The sequence below is a fragment of the Tursiops truncatus genome, chromosome 14, assembly GCF_011762595.2.
Source record: "Tursiops truncatus isolate mTurTru1 chromosome 14, mTurTru1.mat.Y, whole genome shotgun sequence".
Classification (NCBI taxonomy): Eukaryota; Metazoa; Chordata; class Mammalia; order Artiodactyla; family Delphinidae; genus Tursiops; species Tursiops truncatus.
In genome coordinates, this window is record NC_047047.1 from 60,783,672 (window position 1) to 60,811,044 (window position 27,373).

Consider the following 27,373-nt stretch of genomic DNA (forward strand, 5'->3'; position numbering starts at 1 on the left):
ATCAGTAAGATTTTACTGATGAGTTATTTGCCTTATTTTTGCCCTCAAGATTAGACAATCCATGACTGTCCTCACTATTTAGATATTTGAAGGCAAATAAGCAGATTTGCAATAAGTAAAATCTGGAGAGGAAAGGCTGATAGAGTGCCTATATGTCTGTATATGTATGCTGTACAGATGAGCTCCATGGAAAAAACTGGATTATGCAAACCAATAAGTTTATGCAAAGGGAGAGGATGACACATTTTAAAGTATTAAATGAAGTATCATTTATTTAAAATAAAATATAAACGATAATCTCAAATTTGTTAGAGTCCTTCAGTCACTATTAATATCAATAAAAAGTTGCTGCTAAGAAAATAGTAATACATTTATAAATGAAAAATACATACTGAAATATCTTTGTCAGGAAATTAGGGTACCTAGAAATATATTATAAAAACAAGATAATTGAGGTGATGGTATGACTATGTCTTTAATTCTTAATTCTTTTATATAATTCCTAGTCTTCTATTTGTATTCTGTTTTTTCCCCTGAACATAACTTCTGAATTTGTGTTTTCCAATAATTTTTATCATGTATGCTTATGAACATTACCAAATCCTTTTAAAAATAACTTAAATATACATACACCTTTATTAAGTTTTATTAAGTTTTTTTAATGCAACTAATTATCAAAGAAAGAATGAGGTAGATTTGATGCACTGATGTGGAATGATTTTTAAGACATTGTGTGAAATACGAAAAATTTTAAAAGTCAACCAAAAAGTATGTACCATATAATCCTATTTAAGGGAGAAAAATTCCAAAGAAAGATGGCACATGACCAATGTTGAGCTCTCTCTGTGTTGCTCACATATCCTGAGGCTACTGAAAAAAAAGGGGTGGGGAATAGAAAATAAGATTCTCAAACCACAGATTATAGACAGAAGGGAGAGTAGGCCAGGTCTCAGGCTGTGGATGAGGTCAAAAAGAATCCACTCACTATCTACAGAGAATATAGATGATCTTGACAGATCATTCCATTTGAAACATGAGGAAAATGAAAAGAAAAGCATGGCAACCAGGTAAACACACCAGCATGGGAGGTGGAGGGGGGAAGAAACCTAATATGCAAACAAAATAGATGAAGAGTCCAATCTGGAAAAAAGTCCAAGAAACAGAAGAAAATTTCCCAAAAGAGCTCCTCATTAGGGAAGAATTGAATAAGTATATTAAATCAAGATATAGAAGCTCAAACATAAAACAGTAGTCACAGACTGAAATTAATGAAATTTTTAAGTGCAGCAGAAAAGAACCAGGATCAAAACCACAACATTAAAAAGTTACCTAATACATTTAAAAGGTCAAAGAACAGACCAGATATAGCTAATTATAAAATTAATTAATGATACAGAAGAAAAGCTTGTTTTAATTAAGGTAAACACAGAGGAAAAGGACACAAAAAACTATAGATATATAATAAATCTATGGAATAGTAATAACCTATCTTAAATATACCAGAAGTAGAAAACGAAACAAATGGAACACTGAAAAATGCTGAGATACAACAGAAGAAATCTTACTAAATGGAATATGCTGGTCAAAAGCAAAAGCTGTGTTCTGGTTATAGTAGATATAGAACAATTAACACAGAGACATATATTATTTGTCACCAAACTGTAAGAGAAGAAAATGAACTCTGGGAAGAAAGCAATTTTTCTATAAAGAGGAAAGAAAATCAAGCTGGTCTCAGATTTCTCCACACATTTAATGCCAAAAGACAATGAAGCAATACCTACACAATTCTGAAACAAAAGAAAGTGTAATGCTAGAAGATAGACTCACACAACGTAATATACAAGTGTAAAAGCTACAGACAGACATTCTGAAATACAAAATCATTTAGGGAATAAAATTGAGTCCTTGAGTCCTTACTGAAAAACAAAGACAAACAAAATAAAACTACTCAACAACTATATCCAAGCAATTAAGAGCTAGAATCAAAGTAGAACACTCAAGAATGAGAAAACTATATTAGAGGGACCAGTGGAATATATGAAATCATTGAAATATTTAAAAAAGACTATACATCCATGATCACAAATCATGATTAGAAAAAGAAGAGTGGATGGCACCAAATCAGCCCTCATATTAACACAGGTGCTGGCACCACAGGGCTACACTATCCTTTTTCTACCATGAATGTTGGGCGTGCAGACCTGGGTTCTGGTCTCATAGAGATAACTGTGCTTCTGTTCCAAGCCCCAGTGATTTTCCAAAGAGTTTATAAAATGGATGGGTAATACAAAGATGGACTAAGGAATTATTTTTAAAATATCTTTAATGGTGGGGTAAAATTAGTATTTAAATTAAGCCATTTAACTTTAAATAATGCCCATTTTTAGCTCTTTGAAATTAAACCAGACTTAGTCAATTGGCAGCAATATGACCAGATGATTTCTTTATCAATCACTCACTGACTTCCACCATAAAAAGGATAATAATTTAAAGTTCTCTGAAAAATCATAGTCAAAAATACATTCAGTTCAGGCATTGTATTCGTTGAGAAGAGGAAAAACTCTTTTATATTTTAGATAACCAAAAGCAGAATAATATCAAAAGAAATTAGATGAAAGTGATAGATGTTGAGAAATTAAGTAATCAAATAAAATGTAAATACGAAGCAACAAATTTACCTCATTTTGAACAGGTAAATAGATGTATAAATTGGGGGTTTTTTCATTGATTTGTTTTTATTGTTCTGTAAAGTGATTTTCTTTAACACAAGCAGACTGATTAAAAAAGCATTTCCTTACATAGTTCAAGGCTGAATAGAGAGAAAAGTGAACAAACAGTTCCTAAAAATGGAAGTTTTTAGATGTTTCAGCTAAGAATCTGCAAACTTTAAGAATTATATGCCTGTTGAATGCTATCCTAGTCACTAGCTAACTTCTGGTTGTGAAGGTCAAGGTGATGTTAAAATATTCCTTTATAACACTTTCCCTCTGAGAGGGAAGTTCGCAGTGGAATGTTTTGACTTAAACATTTTTGATGAATATCAACGTCTTCTTTTCTGTTACTGAATAAGATTACATAAATAAAGAATAATACTATTATTAATATTAGTAATTAATAATAGTATTAATAATTCTATTCTTTGAGCACTAGCTCTTTGTACTAGTTTCCTGAGATGATCAGACAATGCTAGGATTTTTAGGGTAACAGCACACATATCTCTGACTCTGTAAGGGTTTATTGTCTCTCTCCCATTTCAGTCAAACCACATAACTGCCAACTTGTCTCCTGCTGTGTTTTCTTACTCTTTCATTCATTCATTACATATTTATTATGTGCCTACTGCGTGCCAGACAATGTTCTGAGCAATGAACAATACAGACAAATTCCCTGCCTCTAAGAAGTTTTCATTCTGGTAGAGTAGACAAAAAAAACAGCAGCAAAATAGAATGGGAAAAGCATTCTTTTCCCATTGTGATAACATTGCCTTTGGGCTAGACCAGGATTTCTCAACCTCAGCACTAATCATAATTTGAGCTGGATAATTCTTCGTTGCGAAGGACTGTTCTGTGCACTGTAGGATCTTCAGCAGTATCTCTGGCTTCTACTCACTGAACTCCAGCAGTGTCACAAAGTTTTGACAACCAAAAATGTTTCCAGACATTGTCAAATGCCCACCAAGGGGCAAAATCATCCAGAGTTCAGAATCACTGGCCTAGACAAATCAGTGGGGCTTCCTTTCAAAATGTTCCCATTGTTATGCTACTCCAGTGCTGTGTCAGCATCCACGCTTAGCTGATGCTCCTTTTTGTATTTGTTCTAGACAACTTCAGCCACTTTTCAGGTCCATGATTTTGCAGGCCAAAAGTACTTCACACTTGGGAGTAGCTGCTGACCTAGCAGAACTAATGTAAGAAGTTTCTGTCAAAGGAGCTCTTTCGTTTCAACGATACATATATTTCACTTGCATTCTGAGTGTGGATGCTGCGTATTGATAATCTATGGCTTTCTCTAATTGATTCATGGCGTGATTGCTGATATTTTGTGTGTTTACTTCGCAATGTTCTCGCTAAATACATGACTTTCCATGGGCCTATTTCTTGGTATATTTCTAAACATGCTGATAAGTTTACCTCATCCCACGCTACTAATTATTTTTGTATACAGACTTATTGGTATTTGCTTTGTCAGAACACCTTCCTCTCTTTACTGGCTTAAAAAGGATCAAAGCAATGAGAAAATTAACTGTAACATTCTTCAGAAACTAGAGTCTGCATCTCTCTTTGTGGCTTATTGTAGTATTAGACAGGGGAGCATTAAGCTGCCCTGGAATGGAAATTTTTGTAATCAGAGTTTTCTGTAATTCTGTGGCAAATTTTGGAGACCTGCCTCTGTACACATATCTAACCTAAATAATTCTCTTTTTAATTGCAGCCCTTTGCACACTCCTTTTGTTGTCCTCGGGAGAATAGTTAATGGCAGTGCTTAAATTTCCATTACCAATAGGAAGAAAGAAATGTAAGTGTATTCTTCTATTACAATCAATAGCCAAGGGTATATTTATAGTCTGTCAAAAACAATTTGAGTTCCTCTACAAGACTGCTTAATTTAAACCCAGCACTAAATGATATTTACACATGCATCACCTCCAGTTGTCTCTCCCCTGGCTTTGTGCAATCAATTGTACAAATGCTCTTCATTTGTGGGCATGTTGTGGCACAGGTTCCAATGGCTCCTATGCCTGTAATTGAGCATATTCCAGGTTTCCTTGTACTTCTTTTCTTATTAAAGACAGTTGCTGAATAAGAGATCTATTCTCAGTGAGCCAGACTGGCTGAAACCATTTTTTGAGTAGCCAGAACAATGGTGGTAGAAGCAAGGTGACCCATAGTGTCTCACACGCACACATACACGCACATACTTCTGCCTGCCACAGAGTTGATTTAAGAGCTGTAGGGCTCTGCTTATATGGGAGTATGTTAGCTCTCCCGTTGAACCAGGTACTTGGTTTATAGGCTCCCTTGACAACTATATTACAGAGTCTCATACGTATTAGGAAAGTCTTCCTTTTGAGAATTGTGCCATTATTTTGCAAAGTGTAAAAAGCTGAGAATTTTTTTAATAGAGGAATTTTCAAGAAAAAGGTTAAAAATACCATACAGCTCAATGGGGTCTGACTGAGGTCTACTTTAACCTAAACTGACCGTTCTCTTCTAAATGCTCCAGAACATGTTAGTTTTGAAAAAATTTCAAGGAAAATATGTGGAACTCCCAGTAGTACTCTGATCAGTGGTCCCTGACTAATGATCATGAAATTTACTTCATGTTTCTCCTCTCATCTGCAGTATGTAACCTCTAACAGCTCTTCTAGCTGTAGCAAAAACAAGATTGTAGTCTAAAGAAAAATGACTACTAGGAAACAAGATATTTTAATGGCTGTCTAGTCCAAAATATGGGTTACTCTAAAATATTAAAATTGCAACCATGAATCCCCTTGGAATTCCTGAAGATTTTTCTGCACTTTGCCAGCCCCTTTATCCTGAAATACATGAAGATAACAAAAGAATGACAAATCTAAACTGCAGATGGTTTTTCCCTTTCTCTCAGTTCATTCATTTTTAATGCAGATGACGGGATCTTTGGGACTTAGAGCCATATTTGACAGCTTTTTCATGTTTATTTGGATGGTGAGTTATGCTACAATTTGGATTTGAGTCACTCTTTCCAAGAATAAGTCATTTGTAATCCATGTATGTTTTAGTGGCTAAGATGTGAATATGCAGGTTTTATTGTTTATTTCTTGAGATTTACACTGTTCTACATGTAGAGCTTTTTATAACTAAAGACTCAGTTTTCTTCTGATTTTAGTCAAAAATAGTTGGTTATATTTCTGTTTTTAGTGCAGCATTGCTGAAGAGTATGAAGGCAAACAAACTATCAAAATATCAATAAAATCCTATTGTTTAAGACATAAAAATTCTTCAAGTACATGAGTAACAGATCTCACGTATTTATGATACTAGCTCCTTCTTTAGCATGTGTCTCAGAACTAGTCTCCAACATTCTGCACAGTCTTGATGCACAGTAAATGCCTAGTGTCTCACTAAAGGAAAGAAATCACTTTCATGAACTCTTCCTGAAAACTAAGATGGTCCTTGCTATCAAGGAAATCTGCTCTGCAGTATTACAAACAATTAGGCTATTTCTTCTCTTCCAAAATAAATTTTATTACAGGTATTTTGCTTGTAAAAAAAAACCAAACAACTTTAGGTGACACTCAGTTTACTTCATCGTGTCAGATTTTTAGAAATTGTCTTTATCCATCATTCCTACATTACTGCTACCACTCTCTTGTTTGTCCAGTTTCTCTTCTTATTGTGTGGTGAGATTTGGAATGGAAATAGACATTGAGAGGCCAAAAAACGGTCAGAAGGACTGATATACTTTTCACTTCTTTCCTTATGGCAAAGAACATGGAGTGTGGTATTCCCTCTAAAGTAGAAGCCACCTTAAAAGTTTGTTTAAAATCTTCATGAAACTTTTTTCCAAGTCTAGAGAACCCAGGAGGTATTTATTTTTCTCAGCCTTTCATGATTACTTTCTAGGCAATGGGCACAGTGCTAAGTATTGAAATAGTGAAGGCATTTTGCTGATATTTGAAATTCATTCCCTCTTTCTCCTGACATGTTTAAATCCTGCAACATTTTTAAATATCTGTTATTTTACTGACAAATCCAGTGCAAATTGATCAGTTCTTTCTCTGAATTCTTATAAGGCCTCATATATCTTTTGGTTGAACCACTCATATGGCACTTAATTCACTAAACAGAATGTTTCCAGAGAGCAGGAACTATACCTTTCACTATTATGGCATTTCTGGTATTTCATTATCAAATCCAAAGAGGCATGAAAAATTCCAATCCTATGTCTGTTAATAATCAGCTATGTAACTTTCTATTTATCCCGATGTCATTTTCTCCAAAAATAAAAAAAAATAAAACACATAGTAAATTGAATATGCAGATTCTTGCTGTAATATAACAAAGAGGTCATAAAATTATTTCTACTCTGGGTTGTAAGATTTGGCCAGATAACATCCATTAATTATATCAAAGAAAATTCTGCTTCCTAGAAAAGAATAGATGGATAGAATTTTCTCATTTAAAGTTTTTATTCTTTTTATTTCGACTTTAAAATGAAAGTGTCTGCTATCATTTATCCTCTAGTGAGTGCTAGTAGCTTACTCTGTGAATGAAAAAGTACCAAATTAATATTAATTAACAAGATTAAATATAGCCAATAATTTATAATTCAACTGCTTGTTGTTTTTTCTTTTCTCATTAATCATCCATTTTATACACATCAGTGTATACATGTCAATCTGAACCTCCCAATTCATCCCACCACCATGCCCTCCCCTTGCTGCTTTCCCCCCTTGGTGTCCATATGTATTTTCTCTACTTCTGTGTCTCAATTTCTGCTCTGCAAACTGGTTCATCTGTACCATTTTCTAGGTTCCACATATATGTGTTAATATACGATATTTGTTTTTCTCTTTCTGACTTACTTCACTCTATATGACAGTCTCTAGGTGCATCCACGTCTCAACAAATGACCCAATTTCGTTCCTTTTTATGCCTGAGTAACATTCCATTGTATATATGTACCACATCTACTCTATCCATTCATCTGTCGGTGGGCATTTAGATTGCTTCCATGACCTGGCTGTTGTAAATAGTGTTGCAATGAACATTCGGGTGCATGTGTCTTTTTGAATTATCGTTTTCTCTAGGTATATGCCCAGTAGTGGGATTGCTGGGTCATATGGTAATTCTATTTTTAGTTCTTTAAGGAACCTACATCCTGTTCTCCACAGAGGCTGTATCAATTTACATTCCCACCAACAGTGCAAGAGGGTTCACTTTTGTCCACACACTCTCCAACATTTGTTGTTTGTAGATTTTCTGATGATGCCCATTCTAACTGGTGTGAGGTGATACCTCATTGTAGTTTTGATTTGCATTTCTCTAATAATTAGTGATGTTGAGCAGCTTTTCATGTGCTTCTTGGCCATCTGTATGTCTTCTTTGGAGAAATGTCTATTTAGGTCTTCTGCCCATTTTTGGATTGAATTGTTTGTTTTTTTAATTTTGAACTGCATGAACTGTTTATATATTTTGGAGATTAATCCTTTGTCCACTGATTCATTTGCAAATATTTTCTCCCATTCTGAGGGTTGTCTTCTCATCTTGTTTACAGTTTCCTTTGCTGTGCAAAAGCTTTGAAGTTTCATTAGGTCCCATTTGTTTATTTTTGCTTTTATTTCCATTACTCTAGGAGGTGGATCAAAAAAAATCTTGCTGTGATTTATGTCAAAGAATGTTCTTCCTATGTTTTCCTCTAAGAGTTTTATAGTGTGCGGTCTTACATTTAGGTCTCTAATGCATTTTGAGTTTATTTTTGTGTATGGTGTTAGGGAATGTTCTAATTTCATTCTTTTACATATGGATGTCCAGTTTTCCCAGCACCACTTATTGAAGAGGCTGTCTTTTCTCCATTGTATATCCTTGCCTCCTTTGTCATAGGTTAGTTGACCATAGGTGCGTAGATTTATCTCTGGGATTTCTATCCTGTTCCATTGATCTATATGTCTGTTTTTGTGCCAGTACCATATTGTCTTGATTACTGTAGCTTTGTAGTATAATCTGAAGTCAGGGAGCCTGATTCCTCCAGCTCCACTTTTCTTTCTCAAGATTGCTGTGGCTATTCGGGGTCTTTTGTGTCTTCATACAAATTTTATGATTTTTTGTTCTAGTTCTGTAAAAATGCCATTGGTAATTTGATAGGGATTGCACTGATTCTGTAGATTGCTTTGTGTAGTATAGTCATTTTCACAATATTGATTCTTCCAATCCAAGAACATGGTATATCTCTCCATCTGTTTGTATCCACTTTAATTTATTTCATCAGTGTCTTATAGTTTTCTGCATACAGGTCTTTTCTCTCCCTAGGTAGGTTTATTCCTACGTATTTTATTCTTTTTGTTGCAGTGGTAAATGGGAGTGTTTCCTTAATTTCTCTTTCCGATTTTTCATCATTAGTATATAGGAATGCAAGTGATTTCTGTGCATTAATTTTGTATCCTGCAACTTTACCAATTCATTGATTAGCTCTAGTAGTTTTCTGGTAGCATCTTTAGGATTCTCTATGTGTAGTATCATGTCATCTGCAAACAGTGACAGTTTTACTTCTTTTCCAATTTGTATTTCTTTTTCATCTCTGATGGCCGTGACTAGGACTTCCAAAACAATGTTGAATAATAGTGGTGAGAGTGGACATCCTTGTCTTGTTTCCTGATCTTAGAGGAAATGCTTTCAGTTTTTCACTATTGAGAATGATGTTTGCTGCGGGTTTGTCATATATGGCCTTTATTATGTTAAAGTAGGTTCCCTCTATGCCCACTTTCTGGAGAGTTTTTATCATAAATCGGTGTTGAATTTTGTCAAAAGCTTTTTCTGCACCTATTGAGAGGATCATATGGTTTTTATTCTTCAATTTGTTGATATGGTATATCACATTGATTGATTTGCGTATATTGAAGAATCCTTGCAACTCTGGGAAAAGTCCCACTTGATCATGGTGTATGATCCTTTTAATGTGTTGTTGGATTCTGTTTGCTAGTATTTTGTTGTGGTTTTTTGCATCTATATTCATCAGTGATATTGGTCTGTAATTTCCTTTTTTTTTGGTATCTTTGTCTGGTTTTGGTATCAGGATGATGGTGGCCTCATCGAATGAGATTGGGAGTGTTTCTTCCTCTGCAATTTTTTGGAACAGTTTGAGAAGGATGGGTGTTAGCTCTTCTCTAGATGTTTGATAGAATTCACCTGTGAAGCCGTCTGGTCCTGGGGTTTTGTTTGTTGGAAGATTTTTAATCACAGTTTCAACTTCATTACTTGTGATTGGTCTGTTCATATTTTCTATTCTTCCTAGTTCAGTCTTGGAAGGTTATACCATCTCAGAATTTGTCCATTTCTTCCAAGTTGTCCATTTTACTGGCATAGAGTTGCTTGTAGTAGTCTCTTAGGATGCTTTGTATTTCTGCGCTGTCTGTTTTAGCTTCTCCTTTTTCATTTCTAATTTTATTTATTTGAGTCCTGTCCCTCTTTTTCTTGATGAGTGTGGCTAATGGTGTATTTATTTTGTTTATCTTTTCAAAGAACGAGCTTTTAGTTTTATTGATCTTTGCTATTTTTTTCTTTGTTTCTATTTCATTTATTTCTGCTCTGATCTTTATGATTTCTTTCCTTCTGCTAACTTTGGGTTTTGTTGTTCATATTTCTCTAGTTCCTTTAGGTGTAATGTTAGACTGTTTATTTGAGATTTTTCTTGTTTCTTGAGCTAGGCTTGTATAGCTATAAACTTCCCTCTTAGAACTGCTTTTGCTGCATGCCATAGGTTTTGGATCATCATGTTTCCTTGTCATTTGTCTCTAGGTATTTTTTGATTTCCTCTTTGATTTCTTCAGTGATCTCTTGGTTATTTAATAATGTATTGTTTAGCCTCCATGTGTTTGTGTTTTTTACATTTTTTTCCCTGTAATTGATTTCTGCTCTCATAGCATTGTGGTCAGAAAAGATGCTTGATATGATTTCAATTTTCTTAAATTTACTGTGGCTTGATTTGTGACCCAAGATGTGATCTATCCTGGAGAATGTTCCATGTGCACTTTAGAAGAAAGTGTAGTCTCCTGTTTTTAGATGGAATGTCCTATAAATATCAATTAAATCTATCTGGTCTATTGTGCCATTTAAAGCTTGTGTTTCCTTACTAATTTTCTGTTTGGATGATCTGTCCATTGGTGTAAGTGAGGTGTTAACGTCCCCCACTATTTTTTTGTGTTACTGTCGATTTCCTCTTTTACAGCTGTTAGCAGTTGCCTTATGTATTGAGGTGTTCCTATGTTGGGTGCATATATATTTATAATTGTTATATCTTCTTCTTGGATTGATACCTTTATCATTACCTAGTTTCCTTCCTTGTCTCTTGTAACATTCTTTATTTTAAAGTTTATTTTATTTGATATGAGTATTGCTACTCCAGCTTTCTTTTGATTTCCATTTTCCTGGAATATCTTTTTCCATCCCTTCACTTTCAGTCTGTGTGTGTCCCTAGGTCTGAAATGGGTCTCTTGTAGACAGCATATATATGGGTCTTGTTTTTGTATCCATTCAGTGAGCCTGTGTCTTTGGTTGGAGCATTATTCTATTCACTTTTAAGGTAATTATCAACATATATATTCCTATGACCATTTTCTTAATTGTTTTGGGTTTGTTTTTGCAGGTCCTTTTCTTCTCTTGTTTTTCCCACTTAGAGAAGTTCCTTTCACATTTGTTGTAGAGCTGGTTTGGTGGTGCTGAATTCTCTTAGCTTTTGCTTGTCTGTAAAGCTTTTGATTTCTCCATCGAATCTGAATGAGATCTTTGCCAGGTAGAGTAATCTTGGTTGTAGGTTCTTCCCTTCATTACTTTAAATATGTCATGCCACTCCCTTCTGGCTTGTAGAGTTCCTGCTGAGAAATTAGATGTTAATCTTATGGGGATTCCCTTGTATGTTATTTGTCATTTTTCCCTTGCTGCTTTCAATAATTTTTCTTTGTCTTTAATTTTTGCCAATTTGATTACTATGTGTCTCAGTGTGTTTCTCCTTGGGTTTATCCTGTATGGGACTCTATGTGCTTCCTGGGCCTGGGTGGCGAGTTCCTTTTCCATGTAAGGGAAATTTTCGACTATAATCTCTTCAAATATTTTCTCGGGTCCTGTCTCTCTCTCTTCTACTTCTGGGACCCCTATATTGCGAATGTTGTTGCGTTTCATGTTGTCCCAGAGGTCTCTTAGGCTGTCTTCATTTCTTTTCATTCTTTTTGCTTTATTCTGTTCCGCAGCCATGAATTCTACCATTCTGTCTTCCAGGTCACTTATCCGTTCTTCTGCCTTAGTTATTCTGCTATTGATTCCGTCTAGTGTAGTTTTCATTTCAGTTATTGTATTGTTCATCTCTGTTTGTTTGTTCTTTAATTCTTCTAGGTCTTTGTTAAACATTTCTTGCATCTTCTCGATCTTTGCCTCCATTCTTTTTCCGAGGTCCTGGATCATCTTCACTATCATTATTCTGAATTCTTTTCCTGGAAGGTTGCCTATCTCCACTTCATTTAGTTGTTTTTCTGGGGGTTTATCTTGTTCCTTTGTCTGGTACATAGCCGTCTGCCTTTTCATCTTGTCTATCTTTCTGTGAATGTGGTTTTGTTCCACAGGCTGCAGAATTTTAGTTCTTGTTTCTGCTATCTGCCCTCTGGTGGATGAGGCTATCTAAGAGACTTGTGCAAGTTTCCTGATGGGAGGGCCTGGTGGTGGGAAGAGCTGGGTGTTGCTCTGGTGGGCAGAGCTCAGTAAAACTATAATTCGCTTGACTCCTGCTGGGTGGGGCTGGGTTCCCTCCTTGTTGGTTGTTTGGCCTGAGGTGACCCAACACTGCAGCCTACCCGTGCTCTTTGGTGAGGTTAATGGCGGACTTTGGGAGGGCTCATGCCAAGGAGTACTTCCCAGAACTTCTGCTGCCAGTGTCGTCTTCCTCACAGTGACACACAGCCCCCCCCCCCGCCACCTCTTCATTAGACCCTCCAGCACTAGCAGGTACATCTGTTTCAGTCTCGTATGGGGTTACTGCTCTTTCCCTTGGTTCCCAGTGTGCACACTACTTTGTGTGTGCCCTCCAAGGGTGGAGTCTCTGTTTCCCTTAATCCTGCCAAAGTTCTGCAGTCAACTCCCACTAACCTTCAAAGTCTGATTCCCTAGAAATTCCTCCTCCCATTGCCAGACCCCCAGGTTGGGAGGCCTGACGTATGGCTCAGAACCTTCACTCCAGTGGGTGGACTTCTGTGGTATAAGTGTTCTCCAGTTTGTGAGTCACCCACCCAGCAGTTATGGGATTTGATTTTATTGTGATTGCCCCCCTCCCGCCATCTCATTGTGGCTTCTCCTGTGTCCTTGCATGTGGGGTATCTTTTTTGGTGAGTTCCAGTGTCTTCCTGTTGATGATTGTTCAGCAGTTAGTTGTGATTCCAGTGTTCTCGAAAGAGGGAGTGAGAGCATGTCTTTCTACTCTGCCATCTTGAACCAATCTCCCTCAACTGCTTGTTGTTTTGTGTGGTTTTTTTTTTTTTTTTGGCAAACATGAGTATTTGTCAGTTTTTCGTACTATTAGGACTTGGTGTCAGAGAGAAGAGATTTTTTTACTCTAAATTCTGTCACTTACTATGTAAAAGAGGTAACTCACTTAGAATTCTTGAGCCTCCATAAAATAAAGAAATTATATTGGAACTGGCATAAAGTAATTTATGTATGCATATAAATGCATTAGAATAAATAGGACAGTGTAGAGTATATGGACCAACTCACTGGCTAAAGACAATTTAAATAGCTCCAAAAGATAAGAATAATTTTCTTAAGAGCATAGAAGTAGGCTTTGATTGAATAGGCTACAGTAGACCAGAATTGCCACTAAAAACAATGAGCAAAGCCAGGTAAAATAAACTTTAAGATATGTTCGTAGTCATTAAGACTATGGCTATTGAAGTAACAACACCAAGAGGCCAAGCTCTTGGAGAAGTAGAAGCCATAGAGAGAAGAGCCCAACTGTCTGTCATAGTTTCTCCTGCAAAGAATTTGCCAAATCCTAGTGCTGGGTGAGAAGCTGAAAAACCAGGCAGAGAGTGGCTAGCTGCCAAGAACCAGAGAAGTGAGCAGAGCCTTGGCAGTCTGACCACACTGGAGGAAGAACATCTAGAGGCAGGCAGGATTTGAGAGGCCAACATGCAGGAGAGAAGGGAGGTCCTGATAAGTGAGCTAAATGCTCTTCTTTTCCCTTTTTAGCACTTACTGAATTTTTAAGGTGCTTGGAGAAGAATACTAAGAAACTGAAAGATTATTTGAAAATCTATGCAGTTATCATGGGTCTCTTGGTGAACAGGAGACAACAGTGGGAGTTCTTGACTAGCAAAAGAACACAGCATTTTGTAAACACTCAAAGGCTCTTGGCTGAGATCTGTAAGAGCTAACCCAAAGAACTTCATCTAAAGAGAGGTATCCAATGCTTCCCCCAAACTGTGCAATATCCTTGAATCAGCTCATTCCCTGATTGAATACAGTGATCTGCTCCCTCATAGGCTGCCTAAGAAAGGACAAGATCGGTTCTATCTAAAGTAGGAGAATATCGTTCAGTGGCATTAAATAGTTCATGTACAATATCCAGCACTCAATCAAAAAAATAAAAACTAAGCCATAAATAATAAATAAATAAATAAATAAAGGAACAGGAAAACCGACAGTAGCAACAAAGCATAGACTATCCACGTTCTATAGCTGTGAGACTAGACTTATGTTTGTGAGTAATATGTCCAAGAACATAGATAACAACAGGAAGAATTTCATCATAGAACTGTTATCTAGTGGAAAAGAAATGAATGGAAATTCTTGAGTTAAAAAAACAATAATGGGAATTGATGATTCAGCACATGGAGTTACTTACAGATTGGACAAAACTGAATAGGTGATTAAAGTGATGATGAGTAAAATAATAGGTGAATAAAAATAATCTGGGCTAAAGAAGGAGAAAAGCGTATGTGGAAAGTACAGAAGAAAGTGTAAGAGACACATGCAACACAGAGAAGACAAATAAAACACATGTCCTTGGTGTTATAAAAGGGAAGAGAAGATAGAGGCAGAAGCAATCTTTTAAGAGATAATGGAATTTCTTAGAAATGTAATCAATCACAGTTGGAAGCTAAGAAGTTCATGAGGGAATTGAAGCTCTACAAAGACTAATTATATGAATAGATATTGATTTTACAGAACAAAAATATTAATGTATTCGGTTGCATAAAATAGATGAGGAGTTAACGTAATGACAAAATAACACAGTAAGAGAGAGGGGAATAAATAGAGTAAATGTACTTTAAGGTAACTGTATTTTTAGGTGAGAGGTAAAGAAATAATTTATTTCTGACTGTAATGAGTCAAAGTTGCATATTGTAATTGAAATTATTGTAGAGGATGTATATCATAAAGCTAAAAGAAAATCAATCAATTATGAAAGAATTAATTCACAAGAAGGAGAGAAGAAAGAACATAAAATGGGTGGGACAAATAGAAATAGTGAAAGGTAAATATGAACCAAAATATGTCAGACAATACATTTAGTATAAGTGGACACAATGCTCCAATTAAAAGACTGAATTTTAAAAAACACTTAAATTTACTGACAAAGACCCTTTAAATACAATGATAGAAACGTTATAAGAAAAAGGCTGGGAAAAGATCTATCAGACAAAAGTAAAGCTGGTCCGTCAATAATAGAAACAAAGTAGGCACAATGACAAGAAACATAACAAGAGACAATTAGCAGAACTTCATAATGTTACAAGGGTCAGTGTTCTAGAAAGATATAACCATGTTACACTAGTATGAACCTAACAGCAGGGATATAAAATATATAAGATAAAAATTTAAAGAATTACTTGAGAAATGACAAATCAAAAATTATACTGAGAGACTAACAGACCTCTCCCAATAACTGATAGTATAAACAGACCAAAAAAATCAATAAGTATATAGAGAATATAAATATTGTGATAAACAAAATTGCCTAGTTGACAGGCATAGATCATTGCTTCCAACAATGACAGAACACACATTTTCCAGTGTATGTAGAATATATTTGCACCCAATTTTGGAAAATGTTTCATGTGCAGTTGAAGTATTTGTGTATTCAATTATTATTTGGACACTAAGAAATGCAGTTCTAAAAACTCAATAAGATAATTAAAGTATTAAAGGATATGAGAAAATATTTTAAATTAATAATATATATAATATATCAAACTTGGATGTGACTAAATCTGTGCTTAAATAAAAATTCATACTGTAAAATTAATATATTAAAACCATGTTTATAAGTATCCATTATATTTAAATATTCACTATAGCATGTTAAAAATGGAAAGGCAAGTTAAATTCAGTAAAAGTAGAAGGAAGAAAATATATAAATAAGGGCAAAATTATGAAATAGAAAGTAAATGCATAATAAAAAATTGACTAGTAAAAAAGGTTTATCTTTGGAAATATATAAAATTGACATACTAATGGTAAGATTGATCAAGAGGAAGAGAGAGAGAGAAGGAGACAAGGCACAAATTAGCTTTACTAGCAGCAATAAAAGAGCATGAATAAAGATCCTACAGGTATTGAAAATAAAATTAAAGTATATGATGAATGATGTTTTAACAGTAAATTAGAAACTCTACATGAAATTGATAACCTCCTAGAAAAATAAAATATTCCAAAACTGAGACAAGAAGAAATTTAAAAAATCATATAGTGTTACTATATTAAATTCATGAAAATCTCAGTTCATACAGCTTTATGATGAATTTTTCCAAATATTTCAGATAGATGAAACACTAATCTTATGCAACAGTTTCCAGAGCAAAGAACAAAAGGAATCATTTACAAATCATTTTAAATTGCTATTATAACCTTCTTACCAAAATAGGACAAGGATATTATAAGAAAGGAAAGGAAAGCTGTAGGTCAATTCCTTTCACAGAAATAGATGTGAAAATGGGAAAATTCTAAACCAAATGTCAACATATAAAATTTAGGAATATTTAAAAGGGATAATATGTCAAGATCAAGTAGACATTATCTAGTAAAAAGGTTGGCATAAAGTTTTAAAATTACTTAAATATTAGTCATCATATAGAATAAAGAAAGAAAATATACACTTATCTTTATAAATTCAGAAAAGACATTTGACAAAATTAAAAATTCAGTATTCATTCATGATAAAACTCTTAGCAAAGCAGGAATCTAAAAAAACTTTTCTACTCTGATAATGGCTATCTATAAAAATCTGCACTAAGTATCATATTTGATGGTGAAATACTGACTATTAGGCCAAAATTAAGAGAACATAAAGGTGCCTACTACAATCACTTCTCTTAAGCATTTTACTAGATGTCTCAGCCTATTCCATAAGGCCAGGAAAAAACAGTTTTAAGAATTTAAAATAAAAAATATGGCTTTTGTTATTTGTGGTTTTACCCAAACATATCTATAGTATAGATTCCAATATACAGATGCAATTCCAATCAAAATCAGAACATATTTTATTGTGGAAATTAACAGGTTGGTTCAAGTTAATTCTAAAATGTATATAGAAATACAAGGGGCCAAGAATAGCCAAGAAAATACTGAAAAAGAAAAGCTTATGAAGAGGATAAAAGTTGGTAGGTTCACACTACTATCTATCAAGATGTATTATATAGGCTAATAATTATGAAAATGTTTTGTTACCACAGACATAGACAAATAGACCAATGAAGCAGAATAGAAAATTCAGGAACAAATCATAACTTTCATAGTCAAGTGACTATGACAAAGGTGACACAGTGATGCAGTGGTAAAAGAATGTCTTCTTTAATAAATGTTCCTAAATATTTAATAAGTGTTCCTAAATTGGGCATCAATTTGGGGAAAAAAAAAACTTTGACCTCACTTTACACAGTACAGAAAAATCAATTCTAGATAGATCACAGACCTAAATATGAAAGATAAAAAAATAAAGTTCTCAAAGTAAGCATAGGAGAACATCTTTATGCCCTTAGAGTAGGCTATAATTTCTCATGAAGGACACTAAAAGCGTTAACCATAAAGGAAAACTCGATAACTTGGACTTCACTGAAAGTAAGACCCATGTTTTTCAGCATACATAGACTGTTTTCCCAAAATGATCTTTTACTGGCTACACAGAAAGTCTCAAGAAATTTCAAAGGATAGAAATAATATAAATTAATTTTTATGACCATAGTGCATTTAGGCTAGAAATCTATACTTAAGAGATAATTAGAAAATTATGATATGCTAAGAAATGACAACATTTAGTACTTCAAAATAGGTGAGTCAAAGACAGATTCATAATAGAAATCAAAATCTTTGAAATAACTGAAAAGAAAAATGCCACATTTCAAAAGTTTTGGAATGCCGTTAAAGTAATACTTAGAGAAAAACATAATTTTAAATGAGTATATTAGGAAAAGTAGAAATGGTTAAATTAATCAGTACGGTACAAAGAAAAACTATATATTTAATGGAATTAACTTATAATTTTCATATTGCATGCACTCACTCATGATGAACGCAAGGAGAATGCATAGAAGGAAATAAAAAAGATACTAATACACATTAATAAACTAGAATTCTAATAATCAATTGAAAGAAAAATTAATCATTTAAGAAGAATAAAATTGACTTTCAGTGACACTTTGAGTAATCCAGAAAGAGATAAATCCCAAATTAACAGTGTTAGGAATAAACTAAAGGAAAATCAGAATAGATGGTGCAGAATAAAAAGACAGTAACAGTATTTCAAAATAATTTTAGGCCAATAAATCTAGAAATACAGAAAGAACAGATACATTATTCAGAAAAATAACATCAAAACTGATTCAGGAAGAAATGCAAGCCTGAATAATATTAGGGAAATCTAATCAATGATCAAAAATATTCCCACTAATTTACTTTGGATAGCTTCACTATATCAAAAATTTGAGAAACTTAATTTGGATGTACACCACCTCTTGTAGGAAACAAACAAAAAAAGGTAGGCATAGAGAGATTACGCCAATTAAATTAATAACAAATACAAATTTTGTACAAAAAAGGGAAACTACAGTTAACTCAATTCAAGCATATTGACGTAAGACAAAATATTTTCAAATCCAAATCCAGGATAATATATAAAAAGAGTTTTATCTTTTTTTGGTTTATTTTATAAATGAAAGGATGTTTTAACTTTAAAAAGTTCATAAATATCATCCACCAGATTAACAAAGTAAAGGAGAAAAGTCATCTGATCATTTCAATGGCTGAACAAAATTTTTTGAAAAATTCAACACTCATTTTATATAAAAGTCTTAGTAAACTTGGAAGAAAAATAACTTTGCCATTTTTAAAAAATCACACAATTTTATAAAATAAAATGTATTAAATTAATGTTCCACATTATTCCTCAAAGAACATCATGACATCCAGGCATTTTGCTATTTGAACAAATGTAAAAACTAGCAATCTAGTACCATCTCATTTTTACAGAAAGAATTGTTCTTTCAAGAAACTCCAGTGAAGTCTTGCTTGCTCTGTCAGTTTCTTGCTTCTATTTTCTAAGGATAAATGATATAAATATCAAAAAATAAAAAACCAAACAAAACTCTTGTTCATTTATTTTTTCAAGTATTTATCAAAGTTCTTTTCCATTTTTTTGTTTTCTCTTCTGCATTGAATAAATAATTTCTGTTCTCTTAGGGAAAAATAAATGAATATTTGGCTATCGTGTCATTAGAAGCACAGATCCTCAGTTTATTCTCATCTCTGTGTTATTCCCATTAAAGCATATAGATGGTTGCAGATGATCACTGTTCACTTTCCATGTTCATAGGCCACAAGAAGTCTATTTTCAGGAAAATTGAATTAAAGAGCTTTCTGATTCTAAGACAACTGGCCCAAAAGAGGGTGGGAAAAAGATGTCATTATGAACATCTTTATGCTGAAGAGTGAGAATTTCCAGTCTACTCCTCAGCATAGCTCTTCAGCAACAACAGAGATTTGTGTCCTTAACACCCCTACCCCATCTCTAAAGAGGAGATTGTCATATTCTTGTCTGGTAAACTGCATGTACCAGAGAAAAGATCCACAGATCCTGCCCTGTCAGTGACTTGAAATGAAAAACCTTGCTCGTGTACTCCTGTCACTAGAATGAAGCTCCATGATTTACATAGATCCTCATGAATCAGGAAGTTTTTAGTGCCTTACTCTCAAATGTGAATGAACAAAGATCACCAGATATTTGAAGAAAACCTCCACCATGGATGGCAGAAAACAAAAAGAGAAAGATATACAAAGGAAATGGAGATAATGCATGGGGAGATGTCCAAAAAATAAAATTAATGTGCTAAGAGATAGAGTAAAACTGTGGAATTCATGAAAGAAGGAGAGTGAAATGGGAAAAAGAGAAAATCATCTAAGGAATATTTAAGAAAATTACTCATAACTAACACACATGCCTCTCCCAAAACAAAAAGTTCATCTAAAGTTCAGCAAAATGAAATAAAAACAATAGATTCACATTAAAGCATATAATCATGAAATTTTAGGACACAAAGTACAGAGAGAAACTCCTAAAAGCTTCCAAAGAAAAGAGCAAATTAATAAGTTTATTTTTGAAAATCTCAGGCAAAAGTATATGACATAACAAGAGCAGTGTATCCTCCAGAGCAAAATTGGAAGCAATGCCAAAATTCTGAGTTAAGATGAATTTCAACCAAGGATTCAAGTAGTAGGTCCCTAAAAATTCACCTCTCTTTTTAGTATTTTTCAGAGATGTAGTATAGGTTTTGTTTTAGTAAAATGAGGCAGTAAACCAAGAAAGAACAGAAAAGAGGAAAATCAACCCAGAGGAGGGATGATGAAGATTCCTTTCCCACCATGGGAAAGGGAAAGCCCATAGTGGTACCTGTGCTGAAACCTAAGAGAGTAATGAATCCAGATGGGAGCAGGAGAGTTGGAGGGCACCTGAAGGGGTATCTCTAGGGAAAAGAAGAAAAATGGAATTAATAAATTATCAACAGGCTTTTAATGGAACTGTTAGAAGAGGCTGGACATTTTATTTAGATGTACAAACAAAATGTAAAAAAGTGAAACAATAATTACCTTCAGGAAAAAAATAACTGCAGGACAAAATATATTCTACGAGATGTTCTGTGTGGACAATATTTACAGAGATGTAAAAATAGAGACACTGAATACAGATTTGATCAAAAGCAAATATAGTCATGTGCAGGGGATGGGAAGAGGGGGAAGAATGGAAGTCAGTGAAATTGGATCCTCACCCACCATGTTATGGAGTCAATTTATAATGTCGAATGATAAACAGTAAATAGAGAACTTGTGTAAAAATAGTATTTAGAAATTCAGACTATTTGAATTTAATACTTTGCCAAAATAAGTAAATCATAAAGATAAAAAAATGAAGTAACGGTGCATAAATTGTAAATAGGGAATAAATATGGTAGATTATACTTACTGATGGGCAGTTTTTCCTAGGATAGGTTTTCTGACATATTTAAAACTGTTTTAAAGCAATCTTCCAGTTCTTATTATCATTCCTAATTGTTTGCATTTAAGGGTATATTATCACAGAAAAAGAAATGTCTCAAACATCCCACATTCAAAAAACCTGCTAATCATTAATATAGGTGAAAGAAAAATACAATTATTTGAGCCTATAATTTAGCTCTCTTTTATATATAAATGCAAATTGTTGTTTGCTTGATTTCATGTATGTTTTCCAAATCAGTTACACAAAGAGTTAAACAAAATATCTTTTTCAAAGCAGTTGCCTTTATGAAGATTGCCAAATGATAATTTAGTAAAAATACACTTACGGAATACTATTTAAAAACACCCAAGTGAAATTTAGTTCCCTTCATACTTTCACATCTAACTCATTTCACTTTTAAAAAATCTAACTAATTTATGCCTGGCTTAATCCTTTGGCCTGACTGAAGGAATTTATAACACACCCATAGCCTTATCTTGCAGTCAGATACCATGAGGATGGATGACCCAGGCTTGGATGACCCAATGTATTTCCTCCATACAACTACAGGTAGCTCTTTCCCACATCTAAAATTCTAGAAAAATTAAAGAGATGCTTCTAGTCCTTTGAAGAACAAATTAATTTTGCCATTCCTTCTGACTTTCATTTCTTTCTAATTGTAACATAAAAAGGATATGCATATTTAATAGGATTTAAGCAAGAAAACAAGTCACTTAAATCAACTTATCTATATTTTCTACTTTTTAAAAGTATACTTTTTATTCTTCCTTTACAGAAAAAAGAAAGACACTCTCTGCTAAAAGATGACAAGGTATCATTTGAAATCCAAATATAAGCCCTAGAATTAATCTAAAGTTGTACTTATCCAAGTCCTGCTTTACAAGTCAATTCCATTTAACTTATAAATAAGTTATAAACTGCTATAGTTCCTTTAACACATTCCCTGGATTGCAACTGTTTATTAGTGATATTTGAATGAGCTAATAATTTAAAACATATTTAAAAGTTTCATCAGAGATCAAAATAAACATAACCATTTTTAAATCATAGAATTTCAAATTCTAGTGTATATACCAGTTTAATGTATAATAACTAGTGAAATTTAATTTTTTAACTTATATTGCTATTTCAAATATATGTACTGAAAATGAAAAATACAGTCACTGTCCTTAAGACATAGTCCTTGGTGTCACAATGTATTGAAGGGTGTTCCAACATTTAGTGTGATTTACTTAATATTATTCTTAATGGGAGACTCAGTAGATGATGACAGGTAGTCTTGTTTTCAGTATAGCAAAGAAATGATGCCTATTATAAATTTCAGTATCTCTATCCTACTAGGAAAAATTTTCTCAGATAAATTTTTTTATTCCACAGATGGAAAAAAATAAGCTATGTGATTTTTTTAAAAGATTTCACAGAAAATTAGAATGTACTTTAGGATTGGCAACTTAATTCAAGACTGCCTTTACTTATTTTCACATGTAGAAATTTTTACTGTGCATTTAAAACTTTGGCAAATTGCCAAAATACAGTACACAAGGCCTCTAAGTGAGGTATGGATTTATGGTAAGAATTTGTAGGTTAAAAACAGGACACAGAGACCCCAATTAGTATCTTTAAATTAATGAGTTCCAGCGCTGAAACTGGTTTGAGGGTGGAATCCCCAAATCCACTATATGAGGAATCCCGAACCAAGCAGAATTGGGAATGAATCAAAGATGCATTTGCATTGGCAGTGGTTCAAAATTTTATGCAAATGTTTGCTGGTGTCCACTTGAGCTAAGGAGGAGGGAAAATAGAGTGCTAATGAATTTTTAGTGTTGAAAACATGAAATTTACCTTCAAGATGAGAGAACAAGTACATTTAACATTCGGATTATTTGCACCTACAACTTTTTGCCCTTAAAATGCCTCTGCCAGAAATGATTTCTTTCAGTAGCTGTACATGAAATTTTCATAGAAAATGAACTCAATTTTACCTTGATTACTCTTCTAAAATGCACACATATTGCTTCAGTCAGTCTTGTGAAATTGGTTCCTTACGTACTTATTTCATAATAACATAATAAACTAAAAGTATTGATAGCAACTCAGGAAATGAAGAACTGCATATTTTACTTTGGTATCGGTCAGACTGAATTCACATCATCAGGAACAAGTGGGGACAGAGAAGAATAAAACTACAAGAGGTTTTATAGCCTCTAAAGAGAAACAAGGGATATATGTACATTAGTCACACTCAGGCTATTATATCATTCTGTTAATTTTTCATTTTTTCCCTTTATTCTTCTTCCTTATATGGAATACCGTGAGCATGGTACTTGTTTTCAAGAAATTCACAGCTAGTGTGGGAGAAGGAAATGAAATTAATGGTTCCATTTAGGATACATAATACCAATAAAAAAAACTAAGCCCTAACTTCCAGGGGCTTAAACGCAGTCTGCTGAGAATCTGGGCTGTGTACACTGTAGGGCAACTGTCCTCCATGAGTTGGCTCAGTATTGCAATTCCTAATCAAAATGTGCTTCCACTATTGTCTCAGCAGAGAAGAAAGGAAAATAGAGTTCAGCATTAGTAAATAAATGCTTCATATAGTTTCTCCCTCACGTAGTTCATTGTCCAAGTCCTATGACCATTCCTACCTTCAAAGTGAGAGGGGAAGTACATTCCAATCATGGGTCCAAAAGGAAAGGGTCTGTGATACAGGTGTTCACTAATAATGTCTGTCACATTAATAATTACAAATAAAGTGCCCAAAGCGGTACAACTAAAGTGCCAAAAGCGGTGCAAATAATTTTTTTTAAATATTGTAAAAGCCAGAGGAGGTACTGTTTTTTGGAGGACAGCTTAGAGAAAGAATTACCTTAAAGAATGATTAGGCGTTTGTCAAGTGGAAATGGGTATCCAGGTGGGATAAGTGATGGCTGAAATGGCACAACATGAAGGGGAAAAGAGACAGGATTTAATGTTTTAAGAGTTGACTTGGGAATTTTTAAATCCCATGCTAAGGAACTTAGAATTTTTCTCGTAGGAAAGGAGGAATTCTCTAGGGTGTTAAGTAGAAGAGTAAAGCGATAATATTAGTCTTGGAAAAATCACTCTTGTGGGAAAAGAGAGACTGGATTTGAGAGAAATGAGATGTAGGGTATTGAAGTCTAGGCAGGAGCTGATGTGATTGTGAAGCACATCACCAAACACTGACATTGGAGATGGATTTGAGAGGCACTAGGAGGTAGAAATCAACATGGCCACTGATGGGGGCTGCTATCTGTTGGGAACTGTACTGTGAAGAAAAACATAAAGATATAAGACCTCTACCTGTAAGTACTTTATAACCTAGCAGAAAATCAGACATGTAAGGAACAACTGTGAAAGTTTAAGTGCTCTGATAGGCAACACTATTAAGAGGATGCCACAGAGAACATTGCAACCTTAGAGTGTGGAGTCATGCCAACTTCTGACTTTTTTATTGATATATCCCGGAACCCTGGGCTTTCTTTTCTTTTGTGTCTATATATTGACATTGAACTATTTCACACGTCTAGCAAAAACTATGTCCTTACCTGCAATGACCTGCATGCCAGTTCATTCTGAATCACCCGTTTTCAAATACTCATCTTGACTTTTATTGTCATCCAGAATTATCACACTTCTGAAATAATGAATTTAATAAATCTCATTTCTGACCATATCCTTGCATGATGACATTTAAAATCGGTACACTTGATGGTGGAAGGTCGTCGGGGTGCAGTTACAATAGACAGAAACATTCTTCTAGTCTTTAGCCTTTTATTCTGAAAGACCAGCTTAATTTCTACCATATATTATTAGTGTTCTTATCAGACATGGAGACAAACAACACAGAGGGCGTTGCAGTGTTATTCCTGGTCTTCATTCTTCCTGTTTCTCTTTTCTTTGCCATCATCTCTGATAATTTCCTCTGTGCCCACTGCACATAACTTCATATTACCATGCCCTTTTTGCGCAGCAGTGTCTGAGGAGATCCTGAAATCTCTGTGCTGTTTCTTCCCGGCCATTTCCAACTTCTCCCTAGGTAGGAGCATTAGAAATGGCAGCAATTAGCTCTAGAAAAACATGGCCCCCTTCCTTCTTGATCAAATAGAACTTTATTATTAAGTACTAGTCGAAATAAACAAGCCATTATTTATGACACAGAAATATGTCATTCAGGGAACTTTATAGTAATGCTATTTAATGAAATGGGAATTGACTTAATTATGCCCTGCTTTCTTCATGCCATTTACTTATGGTCATGTCAGTTTTTATACTACCACTTTAAATTTTAAGCCCTCAGTGTACAAGAATTCCACCTAATCACTCAACATAGCATTTAGCTGAGCTTCATCCATTAGTTCCTGCTGCTTTGATGTTTTCAGTTTTACTGATAAAATTGACATTATTTGAAACTTTAGAGCAATATAACTTATCACTGAAAGTGTCTGCTGTTGAAACGAATTTTATTTATTTTATTAGATACTTAATATTTGATTTTTTTACAGTATAGTTGATACTTATAGTTTTTTTTGAATTTTATTTTTTAATACAGCAGGTTCTTATCAGTTATCTATTTTATACATATTAGTGTATATATGTCAATCCCAATCTCCCAATTCATCCCACACCCCACACCCCCACTTTCCTCCCTTGGTGTCCATTCATTTGTTCTCTACCTCTGTGTCTCTATTGCTGCCTTGCAAACTGGTTCATCTCTACCATTTTTCTAGATTCTACATATAGACGTTAATATACGATATTTGCTTTTCTCTTTTGGAATCACGTCTCTAAAAATGACCCAGTTTTGTTCCTTTTTTATGGCTGCATAATATTCCATTGTGTATATATACCACTTCTTCTTTAACCGTTCGTTTGTCGATGGGCATTTAGGTTGCTTCCATGACCTGGCTATTGTAAATAGTGCTGCAATGAACATTGCAGTGCATGTGTCTTTTTTTTTCTTTTTAATTTTTATTGGGGTAAAAAAATTATAATTAAAATTTGCTTTACAATGGTGTGTTAGTTTCTGCTTTATAACAAAGTGAAACAGCTGTACGTATACATATATCCCCATATCTCTTGCGTCTCCCTCCCATCCTCCCTATCCCACCCCTCTACGTGGTCACAAAGCACCGAGCTATGCAGCTGCTTCCCACTAGCTATCTATTTTACATTTGGCAGTGTATATATGTCCATACGACTCTCTCACTTTGTCCCAGCTTACGCTTCCCCCTCCCTGTGTCCTCAAGTCCATTCTCTACACCTGCATCTTTATTCCTGTCCTGCCCCTAGGTTCTTCAGAAACATTTTTTCTTCTTCTTCTTTATCCACTCATCTGTCGATGGACACTTAGGTTGCTTCCATGTCATGGCTATTGTAAATAGAGCTGCAATGAACATTGTGGTACATGACTCTTTTTGAATTATGGTTTTCTCAGGGAATATGCCTGGTAGTGGAATTGCTGGGTCATATGGTAGTTCTACTTTTAGTTTTTTAAGGAACCTCCATACTGTTCTCCGTAGTGGCTGTATGAATTTACTTTCCCACCACAGAAGAGGGTTCCCTTTTCTCCACACCCTCTCCAGCATTTGTTGTTTGTAGATTTTCTGATGATGGCCATTCTGACTGGGGTGAGGTGATACCTCGTTGTTGTTTTGATTTGCATTTCTCTGATAATTAGTGAGGTTGAGCAGCTTTTCATGTGCCTCTTGGCCATCTGTATATCTTCTATGGAGAAATGTCTATTTAGGTCTTCTGCCCATTTTTTGATTGGGTTGTTGGTTTTTTAAATATTGAGCTGCATGAGCTGTTTATATATTTTGGAGATTAATCCTTTGTCCATTGATTCGTTCGCAAATATTTTCTCCCATTCTGAGGGTTGTCTTCTCATCTTGTTTACAGTTTCCTTTGCTGTGCAAAAGCTTTTAAGTTTCATTAGGTCCCACTTGTTTATTTTTGTTTTTATTTCCATTATTCTAGGAGGTGGGTCAAAAAAGATCTTGCTGTGATTTATGTCAGAGTGTTCTTCCAATGTTTTCCTCTAAGAGTTTTATAGTGTCCGGTCTTACATTTAGGTCTCTAATCCATTTTGAGTTTATTTTTGTGTATGGTGTTAGGGAGTGTTCTA

General features: G+C 34.3%; 1 long non-coding RNA gene across 1 annotated transcript in view; it reads left to right on the forward strand.

The window, feature by feature from the left end:
* Positions 1-27,373, forward strand: part of LOC141276397 (uncharacterized) — a 116,423-nt gene that overhangs the window by 42,227 nt on the left and 46,823 nt on the right. Inside the window, exon 2 of the long non-coding RNA XR_012325895.1 lies at positions 4,432-4,515. This is a non-coding gene — a long non-coding RNA (uncharacterized lncRNA). The remainder of the gene's footprint in view (positions 1-4,431; positions 4,516-27,373) is intronic.